The following is a 20,395-nucleotide window of genomic DNA, read 5'->3' as shown; positions in this document are numbered from 1 at the left end:
AACTGAGGCATGTGGGGACTTCTGGAAGGGGCAGGGAGGGGAGGGGCCACCAAGAAATTTAACTATTGGTTCTCCCAAACCAGCCTGAACTGGTTGAATCCCACCACTGTGTTATTGTAACCTTACAGCAAAAGTATATTTGCATTCATGGTTTTGGTTTCATGGTCTCAATTACCTTGAAGGTTGACACATACCTACACTACACATTTCCCTGGCACTTCTTCGTATTGTAACCCAAATTACTGCCCTCAATTTTCTGGGATCTACATTGAAAGAAAGAGTCCTCCTGGATCAAATTAATGCCTATCTAATCCAGGGTTTTGTTTCATGATATATCAAAGCAGATGCATCCTAGAAATTTGTAGTAAAGCAAAAGATCAAAGTAACAAGCAGCTATAGGATGCTGTCATTGATTCTGGTGTTATTTAAACCAGGAAGATTTACAGTCAAACAACCTCATCCTTCATGAATATATTTATTGTCTAAATTGGTGACCATTTTATTCCTCATATGGGTAATTGGGTAAATCATCACTTAATGTGTAATAACCAAGTGGTAAATAAGCATTTGGGAGGTTAGATATGTGTCATCAAATGAGGAAAAAGCAAATTGTTCATTCATGTGTGAAATATCTTTCAACAAAGAGCACAACAGACTCATTATCAGGAGAGATCTTTCCTTGCTCGGTCTTGGAATTTATAAAGCCATTTATCAAGTATTGTACATGATACTTCAACTAAATGCATATAATACTTTCTTACAATAAATAAGACATAATAAATGATAATAAATAATAGCAGTCTATCTCTCTGTGTGCATTTGTGTACGTGTGTGTGTATGTGTGTTGTGTGTTGTGTGACAGGAAAAACAATTTATTTCTAACTGCTCAAGGTCTGATTCTAACACTTTATACTACTTCAGAAACAAATTTCTATTTCCCATCTATTTCCTCCATCTCAAAAATCAAACAACAACAACAAAAACAACAACAGACAAATATCCTGTAAGAAGATGTAAGAAGAAGACCGAGTGGCTGTGGTTTCCGACATCCCGATATAGTCAGTTGATGCCATCACTGACTATTGGGGGCGAATCATTGGCCCCCACGGAGAGGGCTCGCAACTTGGGTGTCCTCCTGGATTCACGGCTGTCTTTAGAAGAGCACTTGACGGCCATGACCAGGAGGATTTTTCATCAGGTTCGCCTGATTCGCCAGTTGCGTCCCTTTCTGGATCGGGACTCGTTACGCACGGTCACTCATGCCCTCGTCACCTCCCGCCTGGACTATTATAATGCTCTCTACATGGGGCTCCCCTTGAGGAGCACCCGGAGGCTCCAACTGGCGCAGAGTGCGGCCGCGCGGGTGGTAATGGGAGCGACATGGCGCTCCCATGTGACACCTCTCCTGCGCGAGCTGCACTGGCTCCCGGTGGTCTTCCGGGTGCGCTTCAAGGTTTTGGTTACCACCTTTAAAGCGCTCCATGGCTTAGGACCTGGTTATCTACGGGACCGCCTACTACCACCAATAGCCTCCCACCGGCCAGTACGCTCTCATAGAGAGGGACTCCTCCGGGTGCCGTCAGCCAAACAATGTCGGCTGGTGACCCCTAGGGGGAGAGCCTTCTCTGTGGGGGCACCTACCATCTGGAATGAGCTCCCCCCAGAGATACGGAGGATCCCGGATCTGCGCACCTTCCGCCACGCTGTGAAGACCTTTTTATTCCATCAGGCGGGCTTGGCCTAATCTCTTCCCTTTTTAAACATGTAAATTTTAATCTGTTTTTAAATTATTGGGGTGTTTTAAATTTGTCTGGGCCAAAATGATTTAATCTGATTTTATCTGGTTTTTTAAATTTTTTGTATCTATGTTATTTTATTGTTTGGCTGTTCACCGCCCTGAGTCCTTCGGGAGTAGGGCGGTATACAAATCAAATAAAACATAAAACATAAAACATAAGAAGGAAATCACAAAACATACTGTTGCTCTCCCCCCTGGTTTAGTTTTATACTCATATAAACTGGATAAAAACAAAAATGATAGACTCCAGACATCTTCTCAATGAAAAACAGTAAAATATTTTCCAGCTAAATTATTTAGGATTGGGCATTGGATGAATTTTGGAAAATATGAAACACTGAAGTTAAGTTTTGCCATTGCAATTCAACCAAAAAACCACCAAACAAAAGAACAATGAGGTTGTTCCAGATGTGTTATAACACTGTTTTATCATTAAAGTATGTGCTTGAAATGTATGGTGTATTAGATTAGGAGAGAAAAAAATATTTAAAGAAAACAGATTGACTCTTCTGTAGATTTCTTGTTCTGTTTGTCACATATACAGTGAAACATACTTCTGTTTGTTTGTTTATTGCACACAATGATCAGAATTTCTATACCTGCCATGAAAACAATGAATCTGTGTAACCGTTTTTTCCCAATTATAGCTTTGTTGTCAATGAACGGTTTACAACTTTCAGAGGCAGTTGCGCTGAGAATATATTACAGTTTGTTTGTTTGTAAAGCAAAATTCTATGGACATCTACTTTGAAGATATTTCCACTCAAAAGAGTTTACTGCATAATATTACAGGCTAGGTAACTTACAGAATTGTGTTTTGAATGTAACTGAAACTGGATTTTTATTCAAAATGTATATGCAGTGAAAACAAAGGCAACTGGTCTAGTTTATATTTATACCTGTTATACGTTTTCAGCCATACTGCATACATATTGAGAATTATTGTTGTTATTCAACCTCCTCCTAGCCAAAATATGATTTTATGAATACATTCAAAACTATTGCTACTTTAATTCTGATACTCTTAATTAATGTTTGTTCTCTTATACTTGAAAAAAATCTATGATAGAAATAAAGGTGGAATTCCTTATCTAGTAAATTAGCATTGTAATTTCACAATTAAGGTGTAAAGGTCTGCAATCAGAGCTGTGGAATTGATATTCAGAATTTACATAACCAAATTACATCTGTACATTTAAACCTCTTTCTAGCAGAATTATGTATTCATCATCCCATCATCAACCACGGAGTTATATACATAAATAGATAACATAGTACTTGTGGAAAACAGACTTATTTTCTGAGTTTCTTACAAGGAAGGTAAAGTACAATATTTTATACCTTGAAAATGGCATTGGAAAACACAACCCATTTATATTCTAAGCCCAAATACATTTTTTGGATTTTAAAGTCACATTCTAAATAATTACATATTACTTGTAAACAAGCATGTTTTTAGAAACAAGGAATTGGTCTTGAAATTTCATTTAAAGCTGGCTGAATTTTGATTTTCTTTTTAATTAAAGGCATGAACATTATTTTTTCCCCTGTGGAAAAATAAATAAATAAAACTTACCTGTGGCACCAAACCTTCTAGCTTTAGGAAAAAAAATGAATACAAAAATTGTTAATAAATATCTGATAAAGGGAAATAGAAGTCCTTTTGAGTTTGGGGCTTTTGAGAGCTTTGAGAAGCAACAATTTCCTGCCAGTAAAAGGCACTTATGTTTTTGGGTTTGAAAACTCACAGTATGTCACTGGTTACTGCTTTCTATTTTGGGTGTTCCTCATAAAACACTGGCTCTTTTGTGTAAAGCATCATAATGCTTCTCTGATGTTGAGGTTGAACCCATAGTTAAAATACAGCAAGATAGTGTTTGTGAACAAAACACAAGAATTCTCCTTCTCTCTCCCTCTCCCCCCCCTCTCTCTTTCAATATGGAAAGGATTTAATTTCAAGTACATGAGTGGTAAAAATGTAATACATTTTTCATACGACTGTTTATATATGATTGGGACACAGACATCATTTATAAATTAGTGACGAAAACAAATTATCAAGTTGGATCAATGAAATGAAATACAGGAATGACTCTTCTTACATTAATGCAATTTATTTATTATTAATCAAATTTCTATACCGCCCTACTCCCGGAGGACTCAGGGCAGTGAACAGCCAAGATAAAATACAGATAATTCAAATATTAAAAGTCCCTTAAAATTATTAAATATTTTGGCCGAAACACAGATTAAAACACCCAATTTATAAAATCAAACAAGTTAAAAATTTAAAAGAGGAGAGTTAGGCCAGGCCAACCTGCTGAAATAAAAAAAGTTTTGAGAGCACGACGAAACGTGCACAGATCCAGGATCCTCCGTATCTCCGGGGGGAGCTCGTTCCAGATGGCAGGTGCCCCCACAGAGAAGGCTCTCCCCCTGGGGGCTGCCAGTCAACACTGTTTGGCCGACGGCACCCTGAGAAGCCCCTCTATATGGGAGCGTACTGGTCGGTGAGAGGCTATCAAATCAAATCAAACCTTTATTATAGCCAAAGACCAGCACATTCTCAAGCTAAATATATCTATTTGAACATAAGAAGATATGAAATTAATTCATTTAGCTGTCAACACAATAAATGTTATCCTCCATTGTTTCTTTGATATTATTTCCATTTTTGTCAATGGGAATAATGTAGAAGAAAAAGTGGCAGATAAGCTTTATCACACTAAGATCCTGCATGGAGTTGTCCCATGGCTAGTTGTCCCATGGCAAGTTGGCCATGGCAAAATGGCCACGGTAAGATGGCTGCAGTTCTTGACCTTAAGATGGCATGGCAAGATGGCTGAGACAAATTGTCACATTCTGTTTTGGGAAGGCCTTAAAGATCTACTTATGTGCCTAGATTTGGGTCCTAAGAATGCAAAGGGTCTCATTTCCTGGCACTGTTCATATCTAAAGGTTATAATGTATCATGGCTTCTATGTGTATTCTGTTTTAACTGGTTTAATTGATTTTATGATTATTCATCACCATGAATTGTTCATCACTCATGAACATTTGTTTGAAATGGGTCACTATTTGAAAGAAAGAAAGGAAGGAAGGAAGGAAGGAAGGAAGGAAGGAAGGAAGGAAGGAAGGAAGGAAGGAAGACATGAATCTGTCTCTTAGAGCTATCTTTTCCATGAATGCTGTAATAGCATAGTGGCTACAACTCTGACCTTTTAAATAGACGGTTAGTAATTCAAACCCAATTCAAACCCAACAGAAATATTTTCATTACTCTTCTTTTTTCTTTCCCCTATGTCCTTCTTTACATTGTAGGGTTTTTTTTACATAACTCCAGCAGTGCATCAATTCATTATTTTTATATTATTCATTATTTCACTGCAAAAATCTCAGCCCCCAAATTTAATTTCATCCTTAGCTCGCAAATAAACTGAGTTATTCTGCAGCTAGAAGTAAAGAATCTAGATCAAATATTGTATGTAGAATAAACAAAATTAGAGAAGAGACAGATATTGATATATACGTCTTTAAAATCTGATTTTCTTTTAAGTATCAACAACTATTTTACTTTTAACAAGCATGAGGTGAAGTTCACAGGAAAAGTGGATTGATCTAAACACTGAGAAATAACTATGGTAAAATTTCAAGCAGATGGATTTCTTTGGGGTTTTTATTATTTTATTGTATTCTACTTCAAATCCCAGAAGGCTCACAATGACTATCTTCATGTAAAATAAAACATTGATAAATAAGAAGAAAAAGACACAAAATACATAAAGGTATAACTAAAATAATAAAATTAAAAAACCAGCAAAATTCAGCAATCTTTCAGTTGGATCACAACCATATCTTCCTATTCTGCACTGGATAGAACAAGCATTTTCAGGAATATAGCTGGCTTGTTATCAACTCAAATGAATTTCCAAAATGTGAGAATTTCTATTGAAAAATACTACTTTTAAGGCTGCATCAGATGTCTACCATTAAGAAGTTGAGCCTTTTTAATAGGACAGGGAGTTAAACATGAAGAAAGTTAATCCCTCTCATAACCAAGGTCTTAAACTGTATTTTATAGATGACAACCAACACCATTAATTTCACCCATAAACTGATGGCAATCTGTGTGGGTCTTGAAACAGTGGGATCTCCATAGTATACTAGGATGCACTTATCACTACCTGGCAGCACATCCTATTTCAACTGTACCTTCTGAATGTTCTTCAAAAATAGCCCATGAAGAGTTCATTACAATAATCCAAGTGAAAGTTGACCACCAGTGTGAATAATAGAGAAGGAACTCATGTTTCAGGAATGCTTGCAGCTGTTATACAAGATGTATAACTTTCCCAAACCCCCATAACTTTAACCTTAGACTGTCTACTGTTGACCCCACCCCTTTCCTAAGAGGTCTGTAAGGGCAGTGCATAAGCACACCAACGTACCATCCCTGTCCTACTGTCCCCATTTAGCCATATCCTTATCCCGTATTCATAATCATATTTATACATATATCTGTTATCTTACACGTGTTTGACAAATAAAATAAATAAAATGTAACTATGAAAACATTCTCCAAAAAAGAAAACCAATCCTCTAAATCCCCCCAAAGACCATCTCCCAGTCCTTCAAACGTTATTGAAACGAATAATCCAGGTAAACCAACCCTTAAAAAGGTTCCTTCTGACTTGAAGCTGGGCCTGTCATTTATTGATTTGCAAAGGTATCCCTTCCCCTTATTAAGTCATTGCAGCCAAGAAGTAGAATTCATAAAACATACTTACCTTTTTCTTGTAGTTCCACCCTGCTAATGTAGGACAAGCAACAAAGAACAATAAAAAGTGTTTCTTGGAAATATAATAATTTTCACTTTATTTGAGAGTCTGTTCTACCACATATAGAAAATTGGAAACAGCAGATGTATCATACTTGATAGACTTTGATTAGTGTTGTCTATCAGTTAGTAAAGCTGTAACACTTCATTTCTTTGGGGATGAGTTGAAGAGTTTTCCAATACATTTAGAGAGAGGAACTATTACCTGTATCACAGCATAATGTAATTACTTACAAACTGAGTGTTTTAAAAGACAAAGTGTAAACGTTTTGTGAAATTACCTTACATCACTTATAATGAATTAAATATAAATACTGTGATTCATTCATGTCTCACCTAAGGTGAAAACTTTTTTCACTCTTAAATTTCCTAGTTTTTATTGCTTTCCTAGAAAACAATGTGTCAAAAAATAATGTTATCTCCTCTATATCTCTGCTAACTTAATCTTAGTTCAGATGTGTATCTGGAGCAGCACAAATCTCCCTCCACCAATCTCTTGTGATGTGCCACAAATGGTTTGAAGGCATGCTACATCAAGCAGAACCTCACTTCCGTGACTTCACCTGATTTGAACAGCCTCCATTTCTCCTTCCTGGTGCCAGCAACCTGTGATGTCACATGACTTCTGGTTTCAGAACCTGAAAGACTCACCTAGGAAATGTTTGTCATGAAAAAGGTTGAAAACCTTTGCTGTAGGATGCATACAAAATAAGGAGAAAAAAATATTGTGGTAAGAAGCTTCAAATCTGGAAGATCTTAACAAGCCTATTTGGACTATTGAGCCAATAATTAAACCTGTCTTTTCTGCCACTAACTTGGTGCTCATTTGTAGAATCCCTCCATTCCAGCATCTTGAGCCTGCTCCAAGATCCAGTTCTTGCTATGTAACTGTGCACAGTACAAGTTTTACTTTGTTCATCTCTTTTCAAGCTCTGTAGTTCTGAACCAAAGACATTCCTCTCATTTGTATTTAATAACTAATGAAAAGACTTCCCGGTGAAGCTTTGAAAATCAATGGCAGTAATTCTCAGTTCAGCAGATAAGATTACCAGGAGAAAAAAAAATGGTTCAACTTGTGCCAGATGGAGTTTTTAACTTAAGGATAACTCCTTGTTATCTCTTTCCTGTTTCCCCACCTTTATTTTAATAGTTTTCAATGTGCAATTTTTTTAAAAAAATTGTGAAATTATTGTATCTTTTACTGTCATCACTATTATAAATGCTTCTGTTTCATTGATAAAACTTTAACTGAACAGTCTTCTTCGCTATTACTCTTGGTCATTAGATGCATAAGATTATGATTATACTGTATTTGCCCTAGGTATTTTGAAAGGGGGAAAAAAAACTAAAAATACTTAGGTCAGCATACACAATATGAAATATATTGGTACAATTAATATAGATGTAGCAACAGTAATAATAATAATAATAATAATAATAATAATAATAATAATATTCAACATGTTACCACCAACAGCAAATGCCGCCTCTGCAATGAGAAAGATGAGACAGTCGACCACCTGATCAGTGGGTGCAGCAAAATTTCACAAACTGACTACCTACAATGCCATGACCGTGTTGCTAAGATCATTCACTGGAAATTGTGCCAGAAGTTTGGAACATCAGGTTGAGAAAGTTTTAGAGAATGAGAAACTCAAGATCTTGTGGGACTTTAGGATTCAGACTGACAGGCACTTGGTCCACAACACACCTGACATAACAATAGCTGAAAAGAAAAAAGTATTGTTCATTGACATTGCAATATCTGGTGATGCACGGATTGAAGATAAGCAGCAAGAAAAAATCACAAAGTACTGGGACTTGCAAATTGAAGATGAGCGACTGTGGAAAAAGAAATCATGTGTTGCCCCAATTGTAATTGGAGTCCTTGGAGCAATACCCAAAGGGCTACCCCGCTATTTAGAAATTCTAAATTTGCCGGACTTGAACATTTTGATTCTACAAAAAACCACCTTACTTGGAACAGCTTACATCCTCCGACGATACTTTAACAGTTCCTAGGTCCTTGGTTAGGACTCGAGCTGCTGAGCTATTAACCAGCCTCAAAGGCTGTGAATCTCACTAAAGATTAAATAATAATAATAATAATAATAATAATAATAATAATAATAACAACAACAACAACAACAACAATAACAATAACAACAACAACAACAACAACAACAACAACAACAACTTTTATTGTCATTGTACGTGTATACACAGTATACCCATACAATGAAATTCACTTAACACCCAAAGACCCAAAGACCAGGTCCAACACACATAACTATCCCCAAACACACTCCCACCCAGCACAATAGACCAAGTAATACTGTGCAACAGCTCACTGATGGTGGCCCTTTAGTTCATTGTTGAGTGTAATTATAGCTCTGGGATAAAAACTATTCAGAAAAGTTGTAGTCCGAGTTTTAATTGTTCTGTATCTTCTGCCAGAAGGCAACAGTCTAAAAAGATTGTAAGCAGGATGGGAAGAGTCTCTGAGAATGTTATGCAACTTTCTCAAAGTTTTGAAGATGTCATCCAGGGCTGGTAGCTGGAGCCCAATGATATTCTCGGCAGTTTTAATGATTCTCTGTAGAGCTTTTTTATCTGCTACAGAGCTGCTCCCATACCATGCAAGCATGCTGTATGTCAGGACACTCTCAATGGTGCTGCGATAGTCGGACAGAAGTAGATGCTGAGATAGATTTATCTTCCTGAGCATTCTCAGAAAGTACAGCTTCTTCTGTGCCTTCTTCACAAGCATGTTAGCATTCATAGTCCATGAGAGGTCCTTCGAAATATAAATGCCCAGAAATTTAAAACTACCCACCCTCTCCACCTCCTCACCATTTATGTACAATGGTAGATGTACATTTCTCTTCCTCCTGAAGTCAATTATAAGTTCTTTAGTTTTTGTGGTGTTGAGTGTGAGATAATAATAATAATAATAATAATAATAATAATAATAATAATAATAATAATAATAGTAATAATAGTAATAATAGTAATAATAATAATAATAATAATAATAATAATAATAATAATAATAATAATGCCTGCCAGGTTGAAAAGGTTTCTTAAGCACCTTATAATATAGATGCACTTCCTCTGTACACTAAGTAGGTCTTTAATGGAAATAAAGGAATACAAACTGAATGAATCAGGAAGGAATGGCCGTAAAGATTAAAACAACACTGAAAGGTACTGGTGCGAAACACAGAAAGCTATATCAGAAGTTAGGAAAGGAGTATGGAGATGCACGGTTGATGGAAGATATATGGAATCAGAGGTGAGAGGGATAAAGTTGTAATGAACCATCAACAGCAGTCAATACTTCTAAAAGTAAACCAGATGGAAAAGCTACAAAGGATTACACATTTGCAGGCAGCCAAATTATCAAACTAGTTTATCGAGCAAATACAGAAAACAAGAATAATCCTAGGTGCAAAGCATCCCAGTTAGTTCAAGGGCTGGCAAGATAAATGGTAAGGTCCAGTTTCTCTGGAGACAGCTCTCTACTAGCCAGATGGAAAATAGCATTCATTTATGAGCCTAGCTGGGCAATCTCTAGATCAGCTTGATAATTGAGCAAAAAGTTCAGGAAAAAAAACAAAACCTGTTTTTAAAGGGAAGGAAAGCTTTAAAATGGTAAGGTAAGAAAGATTATCATTATAATTTAATCAGCCTAAGGTTTGGAAGATGATCATTGTAATTAGGTACACATAGCACAGAGATTCCTGTGAAGCAGTTCATAGGAATCAGATTCCTTGAAGCAGTTCAAAGCACATGCCAACTTGTTTTATTTGGGAAGAAATTTTCAACAAAAAAGGAACAAAATGTTTCAGTTTGGTATGCTCAATTCTGTCTTGTCTGAGGCTAAGACATTCCAGTCAGCCTTGGTCTCCCATTTATTCCTTCTCCAAAGCAATTATTGGGATACCCTGAATCTTTATCTTTATACCCATTCTCTCTCTCTCTCTCTCTCTCTCTCTCTCTCTCTCTCTCTCTCTCTCTCTCTCTCTCTCTCTCTCTCTCTCTCTCTCCCCCTCCCTCTCTCCCTTTTCTCCCCCTCTCTCTTTCCCATAGGGAATAAAAATACATTATAGAATGGAAAATACCTGGCTTGAAAAAAGTATCTTAGAATCCTAGTAGATTAAAAACCAAATATAAATTGACAGTACAATGTGGACACAATAGTTCAATAGCCTTTATTGTCATTGTACATAATGTATACAATAAAATTGGTTTAGCCCCCACTGGTTCAATCCATAACAAAAAAATACGAGACAACATGAATAGTATAGAGAATAATCCTTATACAAGTATTTGGGAAGAAAAAAAACTAGTCATACATTTCAACATGTATGTGGAGTGATTGTGATTGTGTTTACGACTCTGACAGCCCACAGGTAGAAGCTGTTTTTAAACCTGTTTGTCTGGCTAGCTATACTTCGGTATCTTCTGCCAGATGGTAAAAGTGAAAAGAGACACCGGCCAGGGTGTGAATCATCCCTAAGTATCTTCTTAACAAGAAAGTCAAGGGCGGTTTTAGGCTGTGTTAAAAGAAGTCAACTTTTATAATGATAGGAAATAATTAGACAACTGTGATCTGTTGGTCATTGTTTCAGAGATTTTCCCTTATTTAACACTCACACTCCTATGCATCCTCGCCAACACTTGTTATGCTTTTGAAATATGTTTGAGATCCCTCACATCCCCAGACACCCTCCCCAATCTGCGTCATACCCCCATGCAATATCCGTGAGTCACAAGGCATATTTTGTGCATCTTTGTGCACCGTCCCAACCTGCATAACACATCTTATTTATTCCTTCCCACCCCTCTGCACCCCTTCCCAAGCAACCTGATATCTTTTGCACCCATCCATGCACCCCTGTATACCTTTCCTAATGGGGGGGGGTACAGCATGTGTTGGGAAGGGTGCATAGTAGTGCATGGAGTTGCATGAGAAGTATGGTATGGTATGGTATGGATCGGGAAGGGAGGGCATGTTTCACAGGTTGGGAGGTGTGCATAGAGTTTCATGAGAGGTGTCATGTAGGTCAGGGAGGGTGTGTGTGGGTGCAGCATGGGTCAGTAAGTGTCCATGGGGGTTCATGAGAGAGGTGATGAGGTTGGAGTGGGCACACAGTGGTCAGAAAGGGTGCATGAGAGGTGTCACTTTGCTTGTGGGAAGCTGGCATGAAACATTAGAAATTAAGATCACATGATTGTAGCAGCACGGCAGTGCTGACCCAGCAGCAGTATCTGAAGTGGTCACATCTTTCCCAGATTTCATTTCCATAATGGTAATGGATCCCGGCATTATGTAAATTATCTTGGTTCAAAAATTATTGCCTGATGATGGATCATTTCACCAACTGAAGTTACAGACAGACACAAGAGCAGTAATATATAGAGAGTTCCATGTTATTCAATTCTATCTTCTCTCTCAAAACTTATAAAAGAAGATTTAATTCAAACTAATAAATAAACGCAGTCTATTTCCTCTGTGACAAAGGCATTTCTTCCTTTATGAAGGCTGATATTATGAAAGAAAGGCATAATGAATAATGATATATTAGTTCATTGATATTAGCAGACAGGAAGAATATATTAGAAAACTTAGAATTTACTTAGACAGTAAATTCACTTAGTATGTATTTAAAAATGTTGATATTCTTAAATTTATTTATTGTATTGTTGTTGTTAGTCGTGAAGTCATGTCTGATCCATTGCGACCCCATGAACAATTTTCCTCCAGGCCTTCCTCTCCTCTACCATCCCCAGAGTCCATTTAATCTCATGCCTACTGCTTCAGTGACTCCATCCAGCCACCTCGTTCTCTGTCATCCCCTTCTTCTTTTGCCCTCAATCTTTCCCATCATTAGGCTCTTCTCCATGAGTTCTTCCTCCTCATTAAGTGGTCAAAGTATTTGAGTTTCATCTTCAGGATCTGGCTTTCTAAGGAGCAGTGATCTTCTCTAGGACTGACCAGTTTGATCGCCTTGCAGCCCAAGGGACTCGCAGGAGTCTTCTCCAGCACCATAGTTCAAAGGCCTCAATTCTTTGGCTCTCAGCCTTCCCTATGGTCCAACTTTCACAACCATATATTGCAACAGGGAAAACCATAGCCTTGACTATATGTACTTTTGTTGGCAGGGTGATGTCTCTGTTTTTTAGTATGTGGTCTAGATTTGCCATTGCTTTCCTCCCCAAGAGCAAACATCTTTTAATTTCTTGGCTGTAGTCCCCATCTGCGGTGCTCTTGGAGCCCAGGAAAATAAAATCTGTCACTCCTTCCATTTCTTCCCCATTTATTTGCCAGGAATTGAGAGGGCCAGATGCCATGAGTTTTCTTAATGTTGCATTTTAAGCCAACTTTTGCACTCACCTCCTTCACCCACATCAAGAGGCTCTTTAGTTCCTCTTCACTTTCTGCCATTAGAGTGGTATCATCTGCATATCTGAGGTTGTTGATATTTTAATTTAATCTTAATTCCAACTTGTGATTCATTTAGCCCTGCCTTTCTCATGATGTGCTCTGCATATAAGTTAAATAGGCAGGCAATGGTATACAGCCTTGCTGAACTCCTTTCCCAATTTTGAACCAATCAGTGATTCCATGTCCAGTTCTCACTGTTGCTTCTTGACCCGCATATAGGTTTCTCAAGAGACAAATAAGTTGGTCTGGTACTCCCATCTCTTTAAGAACTTGCCACAATTTTTTGTGATCCACACAATCAAAGGCTTTAGCATATTCAGTGAAGCAGAAATAGATGTTTTTCTGGAACTCCCTAGCTTTCTCCATGATCTAGCATATGTTGGCAATTTGATCTCTAGTTCCTCTGCCTCTTCAAAATCCTGCCTGTACTTCTGGTAATTCTCAGCCCACAAACTGCTGGAACCTAGCTTGTAGGATTTTGAGCATAACTTTGCTAGCATGTGAAATGAGTGCAATGGTGCAGTAGTTCGAACATTCTTTGGCATTGCCCTTCTTTGGAATTGGAATGTAAACTGACCTTTTCCAATCCGGTGGCCACTGTTGAGTTTTCCAAATTTGCTGGCAAATTGAGTGTAGCATTTTTACTGCCAGTGAAACCAGTGGAGCATAATTCCATGAAACTGTGGATCAGAATTTCAATTAAGTTAAAGCTATGTACCATAATTAAAGTGTTAAATTTAACAATGAAGAGTTACACAAATGGCACCAAAGTGTTGAACAATAAATAGGAATGAAGGAAAACAAAAAGGTGGATTCTAGTTCAATTTTAAAGCCTATATGAGAAGAAATGAATATGATTTTATCACTCTACACAATGAAAGAAAAGATAAATATTGCAACCTGAATTAAATAAGAGAGGAAGTACTTTGGTTTCATTATAATTTCATTAGTTTAAAAAATGCATGGAGGAGTAACAGCCTTCCCTGTAATATTATCACCTTTAATGAGAGTTAAGTGGAAAATATGAAATACCGAGAGGACGTGGAGTTCAGAATGAAAGATTATGAGAATGACAGAATAAATTATTGGAATTATTTTATCAATATGATTGAAGTGAACAATAAAGCCGATTTTTTCTCCCTGTGCAATTATTTAGGTGAACATAATTTTGTGATCCAGTATACAGTGGCATTATTTTTCTGTAGAATGAAAGAACCCTTTTAAAATACCCACACATTATTATGATATACAGATAATTAAGACTGATTAGCTGTGAACACTTTAAAATGTCTGTGCTGCTAATGAGCTATTTCACAAACTTCATTATAGGAAATAAAATATATTTATAAATAATAGGTACAATGCGGCCTAATTTAAGCAAGAGAAAATTCAGCCACCACATTCATAGCAACAGGAAAAGGAGAGAGAGAAAGAGAGTTTTAAACACAGGCTATATTTTACTAACCATTTGGAATTCATTTAAGAGGTGATTTTGACCTAAAATGTAAAATTTGTTACTAAAATTTGTTCTGTGGGCATGGCTTGGTGGGGGGTAATGTGACTGGGTAGGTATGGCCAACTTTTTTTTTTGTTTGTTTAACTTTTAAAAGCATTTTTTCTTCAACATCTTCGGCCGAAGAGGTTGTAAAAAAATGCTTTTAAAACGCTCTGACGATTCCAGCTGAGCCACGTGATCATCAGAGGCTTTTTTCCTTTACTTTTAAAAGCATTTTTTTCAGCCGAAGAAAACATGCTTTTAAAAGTAAAAAAAAAAAAACCCTCGCATGGCTCAGCTGGGCATAGGGGGGTGGCAGGGATTTTTGCTACCAGTTCTCTGAACCACCTGCTGCATCGCTACCGGATCAGGCGATCCAGTCCGAACCGGGAGCATTTCACCCCTGCCTAAAACAGATTGTAGAAGAATGTGGAGTTACATAAACAGAGCCATTGTAAGATATCTTATTTTGCATAGGTACAAAACTAGCTTTAGAAGACTCTCCATATTTGCTTATTAGCAAGAATAGGAAAAGTACAGGCACAAATGTACCCATGTTTAAAAAAGAAACAATGAATGGGACTTTGAGACTTTGTAACTACCATCTTAACATTTTTGTAATAATATCCCCAAAATGCACACAAATCTGACTTCCTACTTGTTTCTTGGTCCTTCTTAATTGGCAATGATCCAGGTGCCATTTTGGGTGCTGCAGTAATGTGGAACCAGACATATCACACTGCTGATCTGATTCATCATGTTCATAAGCTGGTTCAAATGCCAGAAATTTGCCTGGTTGATTCAAACTAATGGCACTGAACTAGTGGGGCCTGTATTTATGATATAACTCCGAGTCCCTCTGCACCTTTTCTTTCCCCAAAATAGCAGGTAGACATTCAGCAGAATCAATACTGCTCAGAGAACAAGCTTCTGCCACTTCCTGATGCAAAGTTGGATCAATGTAATGCTCCTGAAAGGCTCTTGCCAGAATCCAACAATTGCCAAAAGTACAGCAGAATTGTAGAAAGGTGAAAGCAATGATGATAAATAAGAATCTTGGCTCCTTTCAAAGCTAAATAATGACAATCTGACAAATATTGTTCTCCCTTTCTTCCCATGAGTAGGAACAGTTCACAAGATACTGTATTCCATAATTACTTCTTTAATTAGATTTTGTTTTAATGATCTTAAGCTCTGTGCCCATCAGTTGCTGTAACTTCCTATCATTTAAAAGCGCTACATTCTCTCAATTATTATCTTTGCTTTCAAACATTAGTGTAACAAGCTATAATCGTTAACTTTTCCATAGTGAAATTTACCTTGTCAGTTTATATCATTGCCAATTGCATATTTCCTATGATGGTGAAATGTTTTGTTTTTGTTTAAATTCCGTGCATGAATTTCTCTCTGGGTTATTCTCAGAATAAACAATTGTTTTGGTTCCTGCCCTATGTAGGTTCAAAATGAAATTTTTATTGGGTATTTATTGACAGCCTCAAACAAGAATATATACCTTAATGATTATAAACACAATATTTATAGGATTTCTTACACCTTTGGTACAGAAATTTAGGAACACTCCCTCCTCCTCCTTTTCCCTTTAACAACAACATCTATGACATAAACTGGAACTGAGGCTGGCCACAAGTAATATTTTCTAAGGAATGATCAACAGAGAATTTGAAGAGCATGATTCCTTTTCCACTGGGAGGAAAATACTATTTTTCCCAGTGGAAGAAGGTTTGGAATAATTGTGGAAGGAAGAAAGGAAGGAAGGAAGGAAGGAAGGAAGGAAGGAAGGAAGGAAGGAAGGAAGGAGGGAAGGCAGGCTCAACAAGAATTGTTACTAATGTCATTACCTAAAGTAAGGAACATCATAAAAATCTCCAGCCATTATCTCAAAAATTATAAAATATAAAAACAAGCATATAAATAAAGCACAAGATTAAAGAACAATTTCATAAGCCAGATATTATTGTCCATGTTAGATTAAAGTATTTCTTCCAAAGGCTTTCATATGAAGTTAGAACTGATTTTTCATCACTCAAATGTTTCCTCATATTCAGAGCAGCAGCAAAAATGTGCTGAAAAAGGAACTTTCTTTATATATGTTTAGAAAGTTCTCTATTGCTATTTTCTTTTTTAAAGAAAATAAGAGTTTTCTTTTTTTTTTCTTTTACACACACACACACACAGTTCTACTTTTTAAAATAAATTTGAGAAAAGTTTTTGATGGACAACCACTAGCAAGAAACAGCAAAGCTCTGATCAAATGTGGGACATCTCCTGTTGCCATTTATTATATCCATGATTGTGTCATTCTTGCTATTAATGGCAATCATTGCCTGGGTATCTAGCTGATTGCTGCTAGAGGAAAGAGTGTCAGGAGTTCTTTGATCTGATTCAGCATGCCAATTCTTGCATCATTACACTTTTAGTTTGCTCCGCAACCAAACACTGACCCCTAATAACTTCATCAGACTCCAATTTCTTTCTGCCTAAATGCAGATATATTCAGAATGTGTTGAAGATCTACATGATGTGTCAGATGGTAACGATACATCATTGCATCTGCATAGATTTTACTGTAGAACATGATGATTGGGAGGAAAACAGCAAAAGAAAAGATTTATTTACAATTAAGAATTCCCTTAAAGGTGTAAACATGAGAGCACTTGCATAAAATATCTGGGTTTTTTTTATTTTATTTTTTAAAAAAAGAATATTCAGCACCTAAATGAAATGTAAAGTGTGGATTCATTGGTTCTGAATGAGAAACCTTGCCAACTTCCCCCATCTTTTACATATTTGAGTTAGATTAATATCTCAGTGCCATTTATTGACTATTCTAAAGTACTACATCCAGGGAAAAAATTACCATCTGAGCAAATTTGTGCATCACATTTGATTATTTTTTATGTCAAATCCCAAGATATATGACTCTTCCTCCAACACATCTTCATGAAGATTTAATAGGTTATTTTTAATGAGTAAGCTTTTTTTACCTCTTCCTGCTGTATTTTTCTGTCAGGTTAATTGTTGTGAAGTAAAGTTGATAAATTTCTTTCTCTTCCTCTCCTTGAGAGTGGGATTTCATTGCTTTTTTAAAAATACCATACAGTACTCAATGACAAACCATTTCTGAAATCTTGCCAAGAAAACTGCAAGGAGTAATCCAGGTGGTTGTCAGGAGTCAATATTAACTTGACAGCACATCTGCCCTCACATCCACACAAATAAGATTCTCAAACATGCATTTGATAAGATACCAGACTGTCTCCTCTGCCTTCTCTTGAACTCTCTTCACCAGTTATCTCTGCCCTCTGTCTTTGCCCTTTTGGCCACCTGCCTACCCAGTGGTGGATTCTACCGGTTCGGTCAGGTCTGGGCGAAACGGTAGCTCCGACAATCAGCTGGGAGCGAATCGGTTCACTCCAACAATCAGGACAGCCCGCCCACCTGCCCCTGCACTTTATTTACCTTTATCTTCTCATTTGATTGATGCTGCAAAGTGGATTGCCATGCCTCAGCTGTGTTATTCCCAAGTGGTAACACAGAAGGTTAGTATTTGTAAAACTGTGAAGCGCGCACTCACCGAACCATTGTTAAACTGGCAGCATCCCACCACTGTGTCTACCCACTGCCACCAACTATTCCTGACTACCAGTCCTGCTTACCTCTACTCTGCTGACCACACTGCTGACCAATATATCCACTAGTGCCTTCTTTCATGCCATTTGATTTGATGCTGCTCCCAAGGCCTCTTTTCACACACTAGCCAATTCTTCCATTCACATGCCAGTCAGGGTTTCCAATCATGTCCTGCCCATGAATGTCCTGCTCATTTTTTCATGAAAAAATCCCAGCACATGAAAGAAAGCCCCAGGTGCACCCACGTGAAATAAGGGCCCTTCTAGACTGATTATTCTTTCAGACTGGTGCTAGCAGAGGCCACCTTTTGCATACCAGCAGGGTATAAAGAAAGGCCCTGCCTAAGAGTGAAAGTCAGCACCCACCCACCCTTCTAGAGAATGAAATATTTTGGGGAATCTTAAAAAGGCAGGATGGGAAAAAATCTTAAGGGTGGCAGAAACCAGCACCAGTCTCTCTGCCCCAAGCAGAAACTAAGGAGGCCAGCTTTTAGAAATGCAGATTTGTTAATCTATTCAGAAAGACTGGGTCAGACAGAAACTCCAGATAAGCAATTAGATAAAACAAGATTAGTTCAGACAAACAGCTAGGATTTACATTTCCCCTTTTGCCCTAGAGCCAGCCATGACCCCTACATGACCCCATACAAATAAAAAAAAAGGTATAAAAACCCACCCTATTCTCAACTCCATTTTGTCAGCTGTCCCAGAACTACACACTGTGTGTGTGTTGGTTCTGTTCACCAAGAAACCAATTTTCTTTCCAATCAGCCTCCATTTTATTCTCGGATTGGAACTGGACCTGGATTTTTCTTCCAACAATGCACAAATGGAGGGCCTTCCTGGTGCAAAAGAGAAGCCCTGGGTGATGAAAACAGAGATGGCACAAAAGAAGGCCTCAGCCGGTACAACAGTCATGCATAGTGCAGTAGATATAGCCATAAGAGGCTGGGCTGGGTGCCAGAGACAGCTGAAGGCACAGGTAAGTGGGTAGTCTCAAGGGTAGGTTGACTGAGCCCTAATTTTCTTTACATGCCCATGGTGGCACTGCAATGGCCTAACTGTTGAGGATTAGTCATAAGCAGGGGTGAAATCCAGCAGGTTCTGACAGGTTCTGGAAACTGGTAGTGGAAATTCAGAGAACCGGTAGTGGAAATTTTGGGTAGTTTGGAGAATCGGCAAATACCACCTTGGCTGGCCCCAGAGTGGGGTGGGAATGGAGATTTTGGAATATCCTTCCCCCAGGAGTGGGATGAAAATGGAGATTTTGTAATATACTTCTCCTGCCACGCCCACCAAGCCATGCTCACCAAGTCACACCATGCCCACCAAGCCACGCCCACAGAACCAGTAGTAAAAAAAATTGGATTTCACCACTGGTCATAAGCGCCTTCCTTCAGCACTGTCATAACTTTGAATGGTTGTTGAACGAATGGACATTAAGTGAGGACTACCTGCATTGAGTCTCATAATTCCTAAGTAAGTTTCATAACAATTTACTGGAGAATTCAAATCATAAGAATATTTTGAGGTCAATGCCTCTTTTTTTAAAAAAAATAATAATAATAACCATTGCTGGTTTCTTAACGCAAGTGATTAGAAATGATAGAATCATAGGATTGGAAGAGATTTTGGCGGCGCATGGATCTAAAAAGCATGTAGACCTTAAATAAAGCCTCTAGGTGGCTATCTGAATATTCAATATTGTGGAGAAGTATTGAGAATTAGCTGACAGATAGCCAGTATGTGCACAGCAAGAAAAAAAGGACAGATATAATTTAAAAGAATGAAACAGAACATAGTTTTAATAATAGCATTACATAAATTAGTTTGTAAAGCATGCAAGTATAAGACTATTAGAAGATTAACATTAAAAGGTGCATAAAATGACTGTCTATAAACTATGCTCTCTCCTTGGATAAGATGTTGTCTTTCATCTATATTTATAATGGCATATCTCATATCATCCTATTCTTTAGCTAAACAACAGCAATATTGATCCACTACTCTCTTCTAAAGGCCTCTGAGATGCTAGAGATCCTTATCCAAATATCAACTTAGCCTATTTTGAGTATGAACTGCTGAAGAAGGCTATTGGCTAGGGATAAAATTAGTCTGGTATAAGGTTGAACAGTTTCTCTCTCTCTCTCTCTCTCTCTCTCTC

The 20,395-nt window shown here is 37.6% G+C and overlaps 1 protein-coding gene across 1 annotated transcript in view; it reads right to left on the bottom strand.

Annotated features, from left to right (window-relative positions):
* Positions 1 to 3,778, bottom strand: part of LOC117672606 (cadherin-19-like) — a 76,792-nt gene extending 73,014 nt beyond the window's left edge. Inside the window, exon 1 of the mRNA XM_034429385.2 lies at positions 3,375 to 3,778. The gene's annotated coding sequence lies outside the window, so the exon portion shown is untranslated. The remainder of the gene's footprint in view (positions 1 to 3,374) is intronic.
* Positions 3,779 to 20,395: the final 16,617 nt, after the last annotated feature.

The sequence above is a fragment of the Pantherophis guttatus genome, chromosome 3, assembly GCF_059756535.1.
Source record: "Pantherophis guttatus breed Tessera chromosome 3, ASM5975653v1, whole genome shotgun sequence".
In the NCBI taxonomy this organism is placed as follows: Eukaryota; Metazoa; Chordata; class Lepidosauria; order Squamata; family Colubridae; genus Pantherophis; species Pantherophis guttatus.
This window is presented reverse-complemented; position numbering and strand designations above follow the sequence as displayed.